We start from the raw sequence: 7,864 nt of genomic DNA, 5'->3' as shown, positions 1-7,864 counted from the left end.
CGAATTGATACCTATTTCGACATGTGTTCATTTTCGATTTCAACCAGACCGGGTGGTTCGTTTGGGGTTCTTTGGGGGTATTTCTTTAATTTTTTTTGGCTTGGGACTTTATTTAAAGTTTCCTTATCCTTTATTAGACGTGTGGATACGATGTTGAGGGTCGTGATCATAGAATTGATACCTATTTCGACATATGTTCATTTTCGGTTTAAACTAGAATGGGTGGGTCATTTGGGGTTATTTAGGGGCATTTCTGTACTTTCATGGGTTTGGGATTCTCTAAAAAGTATCCTTATCTCTTATTAGACGTGTGGATGCGATGTTGAGGGTCGTGGCCTTCGAATCGATACGTATTTCAACATATGTTTAGTTCCGGTCCGAACTAGTTCGGGTGGTTCGTTTGGGGTTATTCGAGGCATTTCTGTACTTTTTTGGGTTTGGTATTTTTTAAAAAGTGTCCTTATCTCTTATTAGACGTGTGGATGCGATGTTGAGGGTCGTGACCTTCGAATCGATACCCATTGTGGCATATGTTCATTTTCGATTTAAACTAGACCGGGTGGGTCATTTGGGATTATTTCGGGGCATTTCTATACTCTTTTGGGTTTGGTATTTTCTAAAAAGTGCCCTTATCTCTTATTAGACGTATGGATGCGATGTTGAGGGTCGTGACCTTCAAATCGTTTCCCACTTCGGCATATGTTCATTTTCGGTTTAAACCAGACCAGGTGGGTCGTTTGGGGTTATTTGGGGGCATTTCGGTACTTTTTTGGGTTTGGTATTTTCTAAAAAGTGTCATTATCTCTTATTAGACGTGTGGATGCGATGTTGAGGGTTGTGACTAGTGAATCGATACCTTTTTTTTTTATAGGTACCCGTGTGAATGTATAAGAAAAAGAACGAGAATAGAAGAAGGCAGCCCTTTTCCTCTCCCTTTAGACAGGCCTAAGAGGGGGAGGGGAGCTCCTAAAGCAACCCGAGGACTGGCCCTCGGTAAAACAGCCTAAAAACCAGGCCTACAGCTTAATGAGACAAGGTCCTAAAATAAACTTTACAATGTGAATCATTCTTAATCAACTCCACCAAGTCCTGTGGGAAATCTGGTGGCTAAAAAGATAGCTTCCCCCATCCCCAGTATCCATAGCTGCAGTAAAATCTGTTGGCTGGTTGAGCTCTCTCCAAACATGTCTGATCTCCTTGCGTTGTAGTTGGTAAAAAAGCAACACTATATGGTCCCTCAATGTTAACATGTTCCAGGGGCAGCCCACTACCCCATTTAGAATATCTACTGCCAGTTTGGAATCTGATCTGATGGATACCTGAAGGAGGTTCTTTTGAATGCAGAATGTGACCCCCTTTAAAATAGCAAAAAGCTCCATGCCAAGAACAGAAGTAATATCTCCCTTCCCCGCAAACGCCATAATGGCAGCACCTGCATCATCACGAATGATCCCACCATAGGAAGCTCTTTCAGCCGTTAAGGACCCATCACACTGAAGGACATCCATGTGAGTAGGAGGCCTAAACCAAGCACAGGTTTTTTGAGTAATCACCTTTCAATCCACCCTAATCCCCCACTTATTAGCCAACAACTGGTTCCTTGGGGTTTTTACAGCCGAAATGGGTAAGGCAGCACACTTAATGACCACATCAAGACGAATTGCCTCTATGATCTGATCATGAGTTCTAAACTTGTTCTCAAAAAGCCTACGGTTTCTTTCCCACCACATGTAATGCACAGTAGCACAAAAAGCCAACTTAGGAATCATATCCATCCTATCATTAGCACAACCAACATTTGAGAGCCAAGCAAGTGCATTATGGAGAGTGGTAGGGCCCCCACCCCCTGGCAGCAAAAGGAACTAATCTTACCCCAAATGCTAGAGGAAAAGGGGCAATTAAAGAAAAGATGGTCATGGCTTTCAATACCAGCCCAACAGAAGGTGCAATTCGGACCCACTTGGATATTCCTCTTAATAAGCTGATCTTTGGGAGGCAAAGCTTCCATAAGGCATCTCCAAGTTGTGCAAGAATGCTTAGGGAAATTCTGAGCAAACCAAACAAATTTATGCCAACTTACTTTAGGAGAGGCCCTGCTAACAGTGTCCCAGGCTGACTTAGTAGTAAATAAGCCATTGGGATTTTTCTTCCAAACAAAAAGGTCATCCATGCCTCTCAAAATGGGAATATGCTGCAAATCACCCCAGACACTAATAAGGTCAAAGGAACCATAAGAAATAGGATGCCAGTCGCCCTGTCGAATAATGTCCGAAACCAAAGCCATACGATAAGAGCCCGCATCATATGATAGTACTTCCAATTTGGAACAAAAAGGTCAAAGATATCCACACAATTCTTTGTCTTCACCTTAGGCTGCGTTTGGCAATGGTCTGCACAAAGAACGCCTGTTCTTGACTAGAAACGTTTTTTGGCGTTTCTAGTCTAGAACGGCATTCTGAGACCTAAAATGAGCATTTGGTAACGGTCTCAAGAATGCCGTTCAAAACGAAAATGGTGTTTGGCATAATCTGTTCTTCCAGATTTGATACTAATTACAATAATGCCATTTCCTTCTAAATTATACCAAAAACTACTTGTAAAATCATTTTCTCTTTTCAACCTTAGCATAAAATTAAAATATTTCATTAACATAACCAAAGTAATTATAAAATTATGTCAAATTTCAAAGACGCAATTAAAATTGGGTTCTTGTGTGGATTAGTGACATATCAGACTATGCTATGAACATTTGAATAAAAAGGGCCTTGGTGGATTCAAACCACCATCCCCTTGGAACATGCTAATGTTCCAAGTGCTCTACCAATTTGAGCTAAAGACCCATCAAGTATAAGCCAAGAAGATCTTTAGTGCTGAGAAGAAAGATACAAAATTACAGTACAAGAGAGTTACTTTAGTGCTTTTACAGCTTAGGAGATTTAAAAATCTTACAATCTTACACTTTACACTAAATTATTGAAGAGTTAGAAGTTAAAAGAAAGATAAAGCAGCAAATCAGAGAAGTAAAAACAAGAAAAAGTCTTTTGATCGATCCTCATTATTTGAATGCACTCACCATACCAAAACCCAGAAGAATACAAACCTCAAGCATTCTCTCTCTGCTCACTTGGTGTCATATATATTCCCAGCAACTTTCTCCAAAAGTGGTTTCTTACTGCTTACATCTTGCTTTTAATTGAATGATGTTCAATTCAAAACAGGTGCATCTTCAGTACCTCTATTGTTGATGCATTCATATTTAATCCTTCTCTCTCTTTTTCTCTTCTACCTATGAGAGCAATATGGTCGATCAACTGTCACTTGCCCCATTCCTGAGCACTTGTAAAGGTTTATAGGACAAAATTTCAATAACACATTGAAAATATTAACATATTACATATGGTGAAGTTCAAGGAAATAATCAAATTCAAACACAAAAACCATATCCGCTGACTATACAGCCTACCGGACAAGATAGATAATGAATGAGGTATATGTACTTGAAACTGACTATACACCCACCTCTCTCATCTTATTTTTGCAGACGATCTGATGATTTTTGTGAATGCTTGCCATGATTCTATTTCGGCCTGTCTGGGGGTCCTGGATGATTTTCATACCTTTTCTGGGTTGAAACTCAACAGGGCTAAGTCCTGTATTATTTTAGGGGGCCTTACCCATACGGCCAGGCTGCAACTTTTGGAATTAACGAATTTTGTGGACACCAAGCTCCCTATCAGGTACCTTGGTGTTCCTCTTATCTCTCGTAAGCTGGGCTTTGCAGACTGCTCTTCTATCGTGGATCGAGTGCGGAGCAGGCTTGATGGCTGGAAGGCCCGGTTTCTGTCATTTGCAGGGCGTGTACAACTATTGAGCTCCGTCCTTCAAGGCTGCTATATTTATTGGTTAGGGATCTTTGCTCTTCCAGGTGCTGTCAAGAAGAAGCTGGAGTCCATCTTCTCCAATTTTCTTTGGTCCGGCCCGTCTCTTGAACGAAAGGTACATTATATTTCTTGGGATAATATTGTAAGCCTAAGATAGAAGGGGGCCTTGGCATAAGGAGAATTACTGATATGAATACTGCTGGTATTCTTAAGCAAGTTTGGTGGATTGCCTCTAAGAAGGACAGTCTTTGGGTTAGGTGGGTTAATACCCGTTACCTAAAAAATGGGGGGTTCAAGTTAATTGGACTGTTTCGGTTCCTAAAGCTTGTTCTTGGTTTACTCCTTCAGCCCATATGGTAGCGCTCCATTGTGATGGGTCTTTGAGCGCGGACAGAGCTGCATATGGAGGAATTGTTCGTCATGCCACTGGAGATCCTATTCTGGCCTATGTGGGTAAAGGGGTGGAGACTTCAGTGCTTAGCATGGAGTTATTAGCTATTCACAGAGGGGCGGCCTTGTGTTTGGAGAGGGTTCTTCAAAGTGTTTCGATTAGATCTGATTTGAAGTTGGCAGTGGATATCATTACTGGTGCTATCAGCTGCCCTTGGAGTGTGTATGTTTTGAAGTCCAAGATTAGCTCTCTCCTGACCCAGTTGACTCACCTTGAAGTGAGACATGTTTGGAGGGAACTGAGCCAGCCGGCAGATTTTGTTGCCTCCATCAACAGTGGGGATGGGGAAACTATTATTTATCCCCCCGGACTTTCCTGAAGACCTGATGAGGCTGATTCACAATGATACTGATAGGAAGACCTACTTTAGGATTCCGTGATTGGGGTGGGTCTTGCCTTTTCTTTGTATTTTTGAGGGGTCTGTCCTCGGGGGGTGTGGGGCCTCTTCCTCTCCCTTAGGTCTGTCTAAGGGGTGGTGATTGGCTGCCTTCTTTTGTATCTTCTTTTTTCGTTTTATACACTCACATATTACCTATCAAAAAAAAAAAACTATAAGAGCTTCCTGTGATTCACATTAAAACCTTGCTCGATTAACACAAATGAAGAATTACATCACAAAAATGCAGAATTTGCTATTCAATCACCTGGTGATTATTTCAACTGATGGCAGAAGAAGCAAGATCAAGGCCACTCCCACCCTTCTCTCTCTCTCTCTCTCTCTCTCTCAAGATCACCGATTGTGGTTTTCAATGTTTTGTTTCAGTAAACCTCTGAATTTGACTTCGAGTCACTCTGAATTTGCAAAATGGGTTATCTCCAATATCCCCAGGAGAGGATAATCAAAGAAGTTCATCACAAATGGTCAACTGGGTAACGAGGCAATCTCAAGGATAACAAAGAAAAGTTACTACAAGATATTAGCAATTGAAATAATCACCACCAACATCACCAAACAAGAAAAAACTGCAAAAGTGGAAAGTGAGTTTATCTCCAATATCCGTGAAGTGCATAATTCATAGAAGTTCTGAAAGAGTTAAATTGGGAAAAACAGAGAGAGAGAGATAGAACCAAAAACCTAAAAATCAATTTTGGTCAAGAGAATGGATAAAATCCATACCTTTTGGGGCTGATTCCTTTGAATTTTAGTGATGGTGATCCAATTCATGAGAAAAATTGGGAGTAAATGGAATGATTATGTCCGATCTTGGCTATTCAAAGCCAAAAACAAAAATTTACACAACAGAGACGACCGGGAGAGAGAGGGAGAGAGAGACACAGAGAGATAGAGAGTTGCAGAGTCTGATGGAAAAACCCTAACAACTACTCCAGAGAGATAGCGCGAGAGAGAGAGAGAGAGAGAGAGAGAGAGAGAGAGAGAGAGAGAGAGAGAGGAAGAGAGAGTGAGAGAGGGCGAGAGAGACATGAGAGACATTAGTGTAGGAGATAGTACCCTGCGAGGAAGCTCCCAAAAAACCAGATAAGGTTCCTACCTGAATCCCAGTGTTTAACAACCAGTCTTCTTCATAGGTTCTCCTTGAAAAATTACGGCTTCTCGATTTTTTACCAAAAAAATGACACAGTATGAGAAGGAGAGAAAGAGACAGAGAAAGGGAAAGAGCGAGAGAGAGGTGCAGAGAGTGCGAGAGGTGTGAGTTTCGTGATTTCTCTCAAAAAATCACGGGTTTTGTGATTTTTGTCCCTCGCGTCTCGTTCTTTGTTCTTTTGGTGCTTAAGACCTCCGGTTCGTTCTAAAAGAACAAAAAAACGAACCGCAAAGCCAAACACTTTTTGATGTTTTTTTGTTCTTTTTGAACAAAAGAATTGTTCTGAACACCGTTTTGAATGTTACCCAACGCGCCCTTAGTCTCAAGAAGGATAGCTAATTTTGCATTATTATCCATAATCACTTTTCTAATCCCACGCCTCTTAGTAGTGGCATTCATACCCCTAACGTTCCAAGAAATGCAATTCATTTGAAAAGATGGGTTGCCACATCTGCCCCCCCTTACTTGGTCCCTCCAATCTAACCCCTCCCCATCCTTCACAGGAATACGTTGAGGGAGAAATTTAGTGCCCCTTCAACTAGGCTGGCCCAAAAGAGAAGAGCTCAAAGAACCAGAAATACCCGTACCTTTGTCCAAAGATCCTTGGCTGGCTCAGTTTTCTGCTGCCAATCTCTTCAATCTCTCAAAATTAGCTGACGGCTTATTGGCTTGGCTTGACTTACCTTTCAAAGACAACATCTCATCTCCACTTTCTATACCTTCCAAATTAGAGACCTCCTTATGCGCAGGTACAGCAGCATCCTTTCTCAATGTGGACAGATTTAATTCTTGATCCAACGGATTAGCTAACACCAACTCCCCCCTAGATATAGTGGGATCTCCCCCTCCCAAATCTCCATCTTTCAAGCAACGCTCACTAGATTCCTTCTCCGAATGGCAACCCATAAGATTTGAACTCAAAATCTGCCTCGCAAATCTGGAAACCGCCCCTTCCTTAATACCATCTCCATTAAATCTGTCCAGCTCAAAATTCTCATGCCTAAACAAGGAAGATCCTTCCCCTCCCTCCTTCTCCGAACAAGGAATGATAGCTAGCGGTTGAGGATCAGAATCATCACCTTCCTTATCACCTTCCTCAAAAAGATCGTTGCCAAGTAAAATTGCACAAGATTCTGGGTCCAGCATCAAGTCGTCTGGATCATAATGAATCTCCTCCGTCAGATTCTCCAACAAAGCAAATGCGTTAGATTTTGAAGCTCCAATCTCGCTAGCCGGCCCACCTCTTGTTGAACCAGATTTCTTGGAAATCGTCTTGACAAAAAAAGCTTCATGACTCAATGATTGTGAATCCCCTATCCCTGAATCTTTGCGAGAACTTGAAGGAGCGAATTTTGAATTCTGCCCCCTAGAAGCAGCCTGCCCCGCTGGCAAACCAGCCTGAGATCCGGCCAAAGAAAAGTCCACCTTCTCGGCAACACCCTTCATTCGCCATTCTTGTTTTGTTCTCGGATTTTTCTGGTTGGGATTGCCACTACCAAACTTACATGCATCAGTTACGTGCCCAAAAACCTTACAATGCATGCAAAGAGGGGGCTTTCAATCATACACCACCCGCTGATTTAAAGCAAGACCATCATCCCCATAAATTGGAACAGACAAAGGCAGCTCTTTATCTGCAGACACTTCCACACACAGGCGAGCATAAGGCAATCTCTCCATGGAACTCGTCATCTTGTCCATCACAATAGGCTTGCCAATGACACTCCCTATAGAACTAAGAGCTTCGGAAGACCAGAAATGAAAGGGGAGGTTGGGCAGCGAGACCCAAACTGGGATAGAACATAAATTAACCCTCTCTAAACACACATCCAGGCTCCAAGGACGTAGGATCATTGGTCTTCTTTGAACATACCATGGCTCTCCTTCAAGAACTTTAACTTTATCTTCTTCAAGATTAAAACGGAAAATAAATATTCCACTCTCTAACAGATTAACATCAACATGGCCTGCAATCTTCTATTGTTTCA

Source organism: Telopea speciosissima, unplaced genomic scaffold (genome assembly GCF_018873765.1).
Source record: "Telopea speciosissima isolate NSW1024214 ecotype Mountain lineage unplaced genomic scaffold, Tspe_v1 Tspe_v1.0054, whole genome shotgun sequence".
Taxonomy (NCBI): Eukaryota; Viridiplantae; Streptophyta; class Magnoliopsida; order Proteales; family Proteaceae; genus Telopea; species Telopea speciosissima.
This window is presented reverse-complemented; position numbering follows the sequence as displayed.